The sequence below is a fragment of the Rhinopithecus roxellana genome, chromosome 10 (genome assembly GCF_007565055.1).
Source record: "Rhinopithecus roxellana isolate Shanxi Qingling chromosome 10, ASM756505v1, whole genome shotgun sequence".
Classification (NCBI taxonomy): domain Eukaryota; kingdom Metazoa; phylum Chordata; class Mammalia; order Primates; family Cercopithecidae; genus Rhinopithecus; species Rhinopithecus roxellana.
Genome location: NC_044558.1, coordinates 79,755,978 through 79,767,883, shown reverse-complemented (window position 1 = coordinate 79,767,883; position 11,906 = coordinate 79,755,978).

Sequence of the window (11,906 nt, the reverse complement as noted above, 5' to 3'; positions counted from 1 at the left end):
GTTTCCCCCTTGTTAGTCTCATGATAGTGAGGGAATTCTCACGAGATCTGTTATTTGATAAGGGTCTGGTGCTTCCCTTTTCTCTCTCTCTCTCTCCTGCTGCCTTGTGAAGATGATGCTTGCTTCTCCTTCTGCTGTGATTGTAAGTCTGCTGAGGCCTCCTCAGCCATGGAGAACTGTGAATCAATTAAATTTCTTTTATTTATAAATTACCCAGTCTCAGGTATTCTTTATAGCCGTGTGAAAATGGACTAACACAATAGAATTTAGAAATCAAGACCTGGGTGCTAGCTGTGCTTATTGCTGCTGGGGTGTCACTGCTTCTAACCCATCTTAGTGGAGGGAGCTAGGAGATATGTATACATACTAACATTCATCACATTTTAATAGCAAATATATGCATTTACATTACAAAGATTCACATGGTTCACCAAGGCGTTTCATAAAAAGTAGCAGTTCTCATTTCCCTCCATCCAGAGGCAATCCCTGCCATTTTATTATTTTCCACTTTAAAATTTTCCGTATTTATTATTTTTATATTCATTGCCATTTTATTATTTTCTATTTTAAACAAAATAAATATTTCTATTTTATTATTTATCTCTATGTATTTCAATAACATACATATATTGCTATTTTTGTCCTTATTTGGAGATTTTTTTTCTTCCTGTAGCATCTCCATTTCCTCCAAGTTGCAATTTGTTTTGGAATCTATTTTTTATGCAAGAAAGTCTCTCTGTCCCAGTCTCTCTGTCTCCCTCTCTCTCTCTTTCTGTGTTTGTGTGTATTTCCTATGTCCTTAGTTTTCTGCTTAGATCAGAGAGTGGGGAACATCACAGTTGAGCATGTCGTGGGGCTTGTCATGTTGGGCTTCACTGCAGATGGTCAGGTGGGCTACTTCAATTAGGAAATCCTAATGCCAATATGCTTAGACTTATCCATATGGGTTGGTCAAATTCTCCAGAGAACAGTTTTCAACCTCCTTTAGGGAGGGTGGAGCCCTAGTTGTAAGAATGTAGACCCCAACTGGAGAACAGTTTTATGTCTCTGTGTTCTGGATATTTACATGTAAACTGGGCCTGGTTTCCATGTAGATATCCAGATACCCATGCTCAGTCCAGAGGTTGTTTATTTACAGGGATAAATACCAGTGTTTTTTAGAAGGGCTAAAAAATGTCTTAGCTCTGTTTCTACTCTCATGTTTGAAGGCAACTGCTGCTAAATTTTTCTGAACATTTAGGGGTTTCTGTAGTATGAATTGAATTGACTCCTGATTTCCCAGACTGGATGATTCATCGTTCTTGATCTACCGCTGGAATTAGGCATCCAAAAGTTTATGTCCACGGTTTCTGCTCCTATATTCTTTGTCACTGTGGTTTACGCAAGAGGATACCTCTCTGTCCCAGTCTCTGCCTCTGCCTCAGTGTTTCTCTCTCTCACTCTCTGTGTATTTCCTATCTCCTTAGTTTTAAAGGCTTTATGCCTTTAAAATTGATTTATGCTTCCTTTAGTGCTGTCTTGAAAACAAGTAAAAGTAACTGCTTATGTTAATCTATAATATTTAACACACACAGATTCACTGAATTTTTAATTGCTCATTTAATTGCTTCATTATATATGGACAAAATTATAATGTGGTATAAAATTCAAACTTTTGAAACTAAGGAATTCAATTTAAAGTCACATTTAGCCCCTTAAATTATTCTTTGGTTTTTGGTGCCTTCTAGCTACTTAAAAACAAACAAACAATCATGGATTGGTGATGATAAATATGTTTCTTTTTTCCTTTCTTATTTCAGTAGTTTTAAGTGAAACCTAAGAATTTTGTGGAATTAGAGACATATGGAATAAAGGAAGCAAGAAAGTAAAGATCTATAAACTATTTTTGTTTTTTTCTGTTATGATTTCCTTTTACTATTCAATTTTTCAGGTTAAAAATAAAATCTCAATCAAAACACCTACGTAACTGCTCTTTGCAGTTCCATAGAGCAGAGACAAAAAGTAATAACATATTTATAACTTAAGTTTTCCCTTTAAAAGCTACACTGATTGGGTCAATAGATTTTTGTGTCAAATAACAACAAGTGATCCCTAGGTTTTAGCTCTGGAACACCACATGATTCATGACACCTGTGATCAATAGGTATTATTTGCATGTTTTTCCTACAAAATCAACCCAGCAAGGGAGTAATAGAGAGTATCTCATCTTTATCTTAGCCAGTGAATAAAGAATCTTTTTACATTTACAATTCAAATTATTACTATATACCTGAATCCTCTTTGCATTTTATCCATATTACCATGATGATCATATTAACTGTCATTCACTTCATAGACAATGGTACATTCTCTGCATGACACAGTAATTGGGGTATAATTTGCAAGTCAAAGACTAAATCAATTCATCCTATAGGATGCTATCCTTTCTTTTAATAAGATTGAAATTAAAATATTTTTAGAAAGTATATTTGTTCTTGCTTGGTTTAACATATGCTTCAGTATTTGTGTTCTTTTGTGATGGTGGTGGGAGAGAGAGAGACCCCAAAGGAATGAAATACACCAATAGGTGCAGTAAACTTATCCCTTGACTCATAAAGCAGCTATTGGCTCTAATTTTATATTTAGTATTTGAATTCATTAAAGTCATAAAGGGTTTCATTTCATATACTTTATCCTTTTCCTAAAACTAATAATCTTAACTTTATTTTCTTAAAAGTCACATTTTATATTATACTAGAAAGTCAAAACGTTTTCTTTTTTTTTTTTTTTTGAGACAGAGTCTCGCTCTATTGCCCAGCCTGGAATGTAGTGGCATGATCTTGGCTCACTGCACGCTCCACCTCCTGGGTTTACGCCATTCTCCTGCCTCAGCCTCCCGAACAGCTGAGACTACAGGCACCTGCCACCTCGCCCAGCTAATTTTTTTTTTGTATTTTTAGTAGAGACAGCATTTCACCATATTAGCCAGGATGGTCTCAGTCTCCTGATCTAGTGATCCACCTGCTTCAGCCTCCCAAAGTGCTGGGATTACAGGTGTGAGCCACCACACCTGGCCCAACTTTTTCTTACTTTTAAAATGATTGTTCATAAAGTTAAAGAAATGAAGAAAAATATCAGATGACTAAGAAAAGATGTCAAAAGGACACACAAGGAAGACAGATTTGCCACCAGGATGGAGAACGTGGGTGAAGCGTGAGATGACCCACGCTCCAGAACGTGGAGGCACCAGGGACACAGGTTCTGTCATGTTGAATGTCTTGTTATTTATTAACACTCTCACTCCTGGGATTGATGAAATGTGCACTTTTTATATGGATATTTAAGTGTATTCCAGAGGCAGCTTCATCCTTCTCAATTTCATGATTTTTAGAAGTAGCAAGAAGTTTGGGTGTGGTGGCTACGCCTGGGATCCCAGCACTGTAGGAGGCCGAGGCGGGTGGGTCACTTGAGGTCAGGAGTTCAAGACCAACCTGGCCAACATGGTGAAACCCCGTCTCTACAAAAATACAAAAAAAATTTGCCGGGCGTGGTGGCACACACCTGTAATCCCAGCTACTTTGGGGGCTGAGACAGGAGAATCTCTTGAACCCAGGAGGCAGAGGTTGCAGTGAGCCCAGATCGTGCCATTGCACTCCAGCCTGGTCTACAAAAGGCTGCAGAAAGTTAATTGGTATTTTGCAAATTGCAGTGGTAAGTCTCTTCCATGTCTTAGTTGTCTATGGATTTTAATTCCAGAACTTCTTCATAGATAAACTTTGGTGTTTAACTCATCCTAGGACTTAAAGGGTTTTTTTCCCCGCTAAAGATTCCATACAGACATTTTTTTTTTTTTTGGGACAGTCTCACTCTGTCACCCAGGCTGGAGTGGAGAGGCATAATCTCGGCTCACTGCAACCTTTGCCTCCCGGGTTCAAGTGATTCACCTGCCTCAGCCTACCAAGTAGCTGGGATTACAGGCATGTGCCACCACACCCATCTAATTTTTGTATTTTTAGTGGAGACATGGTTTCACCATGTTGTCCAGGCTGGTCTTGAACTCCTAACCTCAAGTGACCCACCTGCCTTGACCTCTCAAAGTGCTGGGATTACAAGTGTGAGCCACTGCGCTCAGCTTGATTTGTTCTTGGAAATAAATCTAGTGACTTTAATTTCTGGATGAAATCTTATTTGCCACAGATTGCTAATAAAGTTCCAATTCCTCTCCTTTGGACATCTGTTCTTGGAAATGTATCCTTTAATACACTGAAATTTTCTTCTATTTATAAACTTGTTCTGAAGTGTCATCAGAACCTCAATGCCTTCTTCACCTTTAGGAAGAGGACTCTTCCAAATGTATCTTGTTCTTTTCTCAAAAGAGTCCAGGGTGACCCCAGTGGCATAACGGATGGAATCAGAACCACTGATTTCCATTGACTCTGGCTCTCAGCACACTGGATTTGTGTGCAGGCCTGAGGGTACATCTTAGGCCCTTGACCCTATGTTCCTCTTCATAAACTAAATGTTGTTTCTAATCTCACAGTGGGCCTCATCTGTGACTTTCTGACCAGACTGAAATGTACTGGCTTGTCTTTGCACAGGAGAGCCACTGGCCAAGTTGGACAGGTATATCTCAACCTCTATGAAGTTTTATAAATGTCTTGCTAGTTACTAAAAATAGAACTACTATATGATTCAGCAACCCTGCTACTTGGTATTATCCAAAGGAAAAGAAATCAGTATATCAAAGAGACACCTGGACTAGCGTGTTTGTTGCAGCACTATTCACAATAGCAAAGATGTGGAGTCAACCTAAGCATCTATCAATGGATGAATGGATAAAGAAAAATGTGGCTACGTACACTATGGAACACTATCTGGCCACAATAAAGAGTGAAATGTTATTTGCAGCAATGTGGATGAAACTGGAGGTCATGATGCTACGTGACATAAGCTAGGCACAAAAGGGCGCATATCTCATGTTCTCACTCACTGGGGGAGCTATAAAGGCTGATCTCAGGAAGGTAGAGAGCAGAATAACAGATACCAGAGGCTGGGAAGGGGGATGCATGAATGGTGGGTATGAAGAGAGGTCAGTTAATGGGTGCAAACATACAGTAAGATGGAAGATACAAGTTCTAATGTTCTATAGCAGAGTAGGGTGACCATAGTTAGCAACAATGTATTGGATATTTTTTAAGTATCTGGAAGACAGGGCTTGAAATATTCCCAACCAACACATAAAAATGATAGATACTTAAGGTGATGGACACTGCAAATACCCTAACTTGATCATTTCGTGTTCTATGCATGTAACAAAATATCACATGTACTTCAGAAATATGCAGCATATTAAGTATCAACAAAAAAAGTCCTCAGTTCTCAGCTGAGTCCCTGAGGGACACATTACACCATGTCATTACTCTGTGATTACTCTGTTACATTGATTTTCCATCTCTCCTGGCTGTATATTCTGTAGAACTTCCTTCTACAACCAGTAGTTTCAGAAGCTGTCGGGGGTTAACACTGGGGGACCCCGAGTCAGGTGCTTTACTTGAGTTTTACTGTGTGGCCAGGCCAGGTGGACAAACCCATCAAAAAGAACCACAATCAGTGCTGTCACTGCTTTTTCTTGCCCTTGCTTACTTTTCTCTTCTTGAAATTCTTTGAGTGCTATCCCGTTGCATTGGCAGCTGTTCGTATCCATTTAAATCTCTCCAAATCAGCAAGTTCAACTTGCCTTTTCCTTGGTAATTAACTGACACAGATGTTATCATGTGTGGTACTTGTTTGGAGAATCAATGTAAGCACTGGCATTTTTTTTCCAACTACCCTGAGCACCACTTTTAAAACATTTTACATTTAAGGAAGGAAGTTGACAGAGATATGTTCTTATTTTGTTCATCTTAGTGAGAAGAATCGACTTTTCATGTTCTTAATACGATGACAGGGGTGGCCCTGCTGATTCACACTCTGACCACAGTGATGCAAATGGCCACATTGCCATTGCCACAAGGAAGGGCACCCTGAAATATTTTCGCCTAATAGAAGTAAAGTTATTTCTTTTGTTCAATATAATTTTGCAACTTTGGAAATCTTTTAAAACTAATAAGGTATTAAGGATTCTCCAGATGTTCCTTATCCTCCACACATCTTTGCCCTTCTGAAAACAGAGTGTCTTTGTAAGCATTGTTATCAAATGCTTCTGGTTATACATTTCCACGAAAGAATTCTACCTTTTGCAATTTTCTATCAGCATTTTATTTCTTGAGACTGGAAATATCAAATACTGCATGAAATATTAGTACTTCAAAAATATGTTACCTCCTCCTAAATTTCTATGTTCAACACTGGTACATATTAAAGAAAGTGAATATGATTTTTGCATTGGCATTTGGATTATGCATGTCATTTACTGTTTGAGGGATTTTTCCCCTTTGTGACCTGAGGTTCAAGTAATCAATGTAGAAAGGAATTATTTAACATATTTCCCTCATATCTCATTATTTGTCAGTTGAGATTTCTAAAGATGAAGAGCATAAAATAAAATGGGAATGACTGCAGACACTGAACCCACATCTCACAGGAAAAGACGGAGGAAGAAGTGTGTTGGGAGTAGAATTATCGTTATACCAAGTAACTTTGCAGGATTCACAGTTAAATTTGAAGTTCAGATAAATGATGAACAGTTTTTAGTACCAGTATATTCAGAGCAATATTTGGGATATACTTATACTAAAAATTTATAATTTATCTGAAACTAAAATGTAGTTGGATGTTCTATACACTACCAGACAACCCTATGTATGAAGGGGTTGATGGAAAGGAAAGTGTGTGGAAAATAAAATAATAGCTTAATGTATTTTACATATATACAGTCTCAACCAGATAGTTCAGAAGCATGAAATTGCTCTGTGAGAACAAGGGATATTTTAAAAATCATGGTAGAGAAAGAGTCAATGTTCCAAGTTGATGACTATTTTATTTTTTTTTTTATTTTTATTTTTTTGACAAGAGTCTTGCTCTGTCGCCCAGGCTGGAGTGCAGTGGCATGATCTCAAGTGATTCTCCTGCCTCAGCCTCATGAGTAGCTGGAATTACAGGCACATGCCACCATGGCTGGCTAATTTTTGTATTTTTAGTAGCGATGGGGTTTTGCCATGTTGGCCAGGCTAGTCTTGAACTCCCGACCTCAGTAATCCGCCCTCCTCTGCCTCCCAAAGTGCTGGGATAACAGGCATGAGCCACCGGGCCCAGTTGACGATTGTGTTTTTGTTATTGCATAACATTTTCCTCCCTTAGGATCTGGGCATCCTGACATTATACATTTCGTGTTGCTTGTGTGTTGCTTACCTTGCTGGGATACACACTAGGAGGCAGTGAGGTATGGTAGGAAGAGCATTTATTCAGATTCAGGAACAGTGGGCTTTGGTCTTATCCAAGCTGAGTATTGGCCAAGTGTCCTAACTTGCTGGGTTTCAGCTGTCACACCTAGAAATCGAAAAAATGGCCTTTGTTTTGTCTACTTTTCAGGAATGTTGTAGGAGTCAAATGACTAGATGAATGTGAAGACTGTGAGTGGATATACTTATTTATATCTTTTAAACTGTAAGTTCTAGATCATTGGCTGCATCTCTTGTTCACTATTTGATCCATAACTCCTAGCAAGTACATAACCCACAGTCAAATTTAAGAACAAAAAATATCTGTTGAGGGAATGGATGAATACCAGTACATACACTGATAAACTTAACTACTCATGTAGAATACAGAAATACTCATTGTGTGTGTGTGTGTGTGTGTGTGTGTGTGTGTGTGTGCGTATGTGTGTGTGGTTGTGTCCCATTAATGTAATGATGACTGGTGTTACAAACCCCAGAATACATACAGGCTCAAACATAATTGATGATTAATACTTATTTGACAAATCCCAAATGCTTTTTCCAGATCACAGGGTGGCTGTCTTCTGAGCAGCAGTTAGAGGGCACTCAGGTCCTCGTGTCTTGTGGCTTTTGCATTTTCACCAGGTGGCTTCCGAGATGGATGGAAGAATCTGTGACAAAGGCCTCTGGGAAATGTGATCTTGGGCTGGGAAGTTGCTTTCTAGCTAGAACCCCTTGGAAGCAGATGCCATCTTTGAAGGAGAGTCAGTCATGTCTACCCTAGTGTGTGTCTATTTACCAAGCCCAGTGTGGTGGGCAGCTTCCTGCAGGGCTCCCAATCACCCCTGCCTCTTGATCCTCAGTCCTGCGGGTAACCCTTCCTCTTGAATGTGGGCTCAGTCTAATGTGTTCCTTCTAACATATAGGATGCCACGAAAGTGCTTAAATGTCACTTCTTGATTGGTCATGGAAGACTGACTTCTGACGGCTGGGTGTTCTCCCTCTGCTTCTTGACACGTTTGTTCTGATGGAGAGGGCAACACAGCAAGGATCCCATCTTTGACCAACAGCCAGCAGTCAGAAGTCAAGCCTCAGTCCAACAGCCTAGGAGGTACTGAGTCATTTTCTAGAAACCACTGAATGAATTTGGAAGCAGACCCTGCCCCAGCTTAACCTTGAGATGGCTGCAACCTCAGCTGTTACATTTAGTGGAGCCTTGTGAGGAACCCTGGGCTGGAACCTTGATTACAGCCTTCGGAGACAGCATGAAGCAGAGGGCTTGGCCAAGCTAAGCTGGGATGTCAGAGCCACAGAAATTGTGAGATAAGTGTGTGTTGTTTTACATCTCTGTGTTTTGGGGTAATTTGTTACACAGCAATAGATAGCTAATTGCATAGAGATTCCAGCTTAGGAATGGGCAGACCCTAGACGCTCAGGAAGATAGGAAGTTGGAACCTCATCATCAGTCTCTTAGCATAAAAGTATATAGGCCAGGCACCATGGCTCATGCCTGTAATCCCAGTATTTAGGGAGGCCGAGGTGGGGAAATCGCTTGAGGTCGGGAGTTAGAGATCAGCCTGGCCAACATGGTGAAACCCCATCTTTACTACAAATACAAAAATTAGCCAGGTGTGGTGGCAGGTACCTGTACTTCCAGCTACTCGAGAGGCTGAGGTGGGAGAATCGCTTGAACCTGGGAGGCAGAGGTTGCAGGGAGCCGAGATCATACCACTGCACTCCAGCCTGGGTGACACATTGAGACTCCATCTCAAAAAAAAAAAAAAAAAAAAGGTATATAGAAAGCAAAACTTTATTGTATGATACAGAACTTGAACCATTTTTCGGTTCTTTGTTCCTCTAAGCACAAAGGATTTCTCATTGGTCTGCCTTGGGTTATGTGATTACTCCTCACACAAGAGAATGGGGCATTCTTGCAGCTTCACAGACTGTTGCTTTAATCAACTCCTATTCACCTCATTGGTGAGGGAAGAATTGCTGCCCTAATGTGAGGAGGATAACCAAACACACAACTCCCGGCACTGGACAAATGAGATTTATTAATCATGTCTACTCAACCCAGGGGAGAAGGACACAGGACACCCTGGAGGCCACTGTGGGTCGCACTCATCAGTGGCTGACACTTCCTGTGGATATTTTACATAAGAAAAATGATGCAGCCCCTCAAGCAGGGGCGGTGGGAGGCAGGTTTTGTAGTATAAAGAGGCCAGGGTGACCTTCATTCTCACAGGAAGATATGATTGGCTTGTTGGAATAATCCCACTGGTTGGCAAAAACCTAAAGGCTGCTACTCAGGACCAAAGCTGTGCCTGGTCTGTTTGATAAGGAGGGTTTTGGGGCCAGGGGATCTTATCTGTGAGAGCAGGTGGGTAGTGGAACTTGGGCTTAATCAATTTGAGTTTCTCCTGATTCCTCCAGATGTCAAGGGAGCACATAATATTGGGCCTTCATTTTAGAACTTACTCCAAAACTGTTCAATGAATAAAAAATAATTTTAGCCTGAGAAATAGGATAATAGTAAGAAAAGAAACTGGAAAGGTACATAAAAAATAAATCAAATAGGGAATATCCACCTCATTTGGTAGTGCAGTTTTTTATTCTTATCTTTCATCTCTCGGTGGTGAACATTATTTGCATAACAAGGCTCCAATCAACCATCAGTCCTGTGCAAACCAAAGGAATTTTAACCCATTTTTTTCTAGTTGATTATTCATATTGGCATTACTTGTCTATACGTAAGCATGTTCCTACATCTTGATTTAGTTCAAAGCATAAGAACTATTGATGTGCAATTAATTGCTATTCATCATGGGATAAAATAGAAGCCGACATGATTGAGCCAATTGTCAGCAGGAGCTGAAGATTTCTTTTCCATTTAATAAAATAGTGATAAATTTGAGCCTAATTAAAGCCTAAAATACCAAATTAAGCCTTTATTTTTCATTTTCTCAGCATTTTTAGATTGTGTTCTCTGTTACAAAGAACTTAGAGAGGGAGAGGGCTACGTGTGGACCGATGATCAATCATAAATCCAACCAAGACTTCTTCTGCACATTTAGCTGAAAGCCTGTGCAGGAAAAATATGTGTTATTTTGTGCAATACCTTTGTAATAAAGAATAAAGCCCATAATCGATTCAGTTTTTCCTTCTCCATACTGAGATCATTTTACTCTGCGTTGGCATTCTTATCCAGATTACTTTTTAAAACAGATTCCAATGTACTCACTTTTAAAAAAGTACTCACATTGCTTTCTCCCATCCCAATGTAAACTTTTAGGTTATTTTAGGTCATATATATCTTTTGGAGTCTTCTGTTTCTCCCGTGCCCATTTCATGCTCAGGGGATTGTTTGGTCTGTACAAACAGTCTCCAGATTCTGGTATAATCTGTATGTCTCATACTCTCTTCTATACCTGGGGTGCATGTGTTCCAGGTATCAGATCATATCTCTTCTATTCACAACACGTTTTAACACGTGAGGGCATGACACAGTCATTTGTAATATCACTGGCTTTCTTGAACCCATATCTGGTCCCTTATCTTATCTTTTTTTTTATTTTGAGACAGGGTCTCGCTCTGTTGTCCAGGTTGGAGTGCAGTGGTGTGATCTTGGCTGACTGCAACCTCTGCCTCCTGGGTTCAAGTGATTCTCCTGCCTCAGCCTCCTGAGTAGCCGGGATTACAGGCATGTGTGACCATGCCTGGCTCATTTTTTGTATTTTTAGTAGAGACCAGGTTTCACCATGTTGGCCAGGCTGGTCTCATACCCCTGACCTCAAGTGATCTGCCTACCTCGGCCTCCCAAAGTGCTGGGATTACAGCCGTGAGCCAACACTCCTGGCCCCTTATTTTATCCTTTGAATTAACTCCCTAATCTTTCTGGGGTCAGTTGCTTCCTTTCTTTTTGTGACATGAATCATTTTCTGGAACTGGGCTTTCTGATGATCTCCTCATTGATCACCTCACTTTCATTTTTATCTGCCCCAGTTTGCCCTATTCACTTCCAAGTAAATTAATTTCTCTGCCTAGGATAGATCTGTTTTAGTTCTGTGTGTATGTTTGAATACAAATAAAACTGGGTGACTGTGTATGTAAATAGATTTACATATGGATAGGGGATTGGAACAGACTCTCCTTCTTCACCCACTAGGGTACAACCAGATGCCTGACATGCAAAAGGGCTATGGGCAAATAAAGTTGTTGTTGTTTTTTTTTTTAACTACCTGCGAGCTATACTTTAGTAAAGCTGACATAAAGCATAAACCTGTATGTATACAGATTTACCCAGTTTTATTTGTACTCATATATATAGCTGGTTAGAAGCCACTCACAGGTCCTGCCTATACTCTATACATAATAGAAACTTAAAAAAAATTTTTTTTAAATTACACTTTAAGTTCTGGGATACATGTGCAGAACGTGCAGGTTTGTTACATAGGTATACACGTGCCATGGTGGTTTTCTGCAGCCATGAACCCCTCATCTACATTACATCTAATGCTATCCCTCTCCGAGCCCCCACCCGCTGAC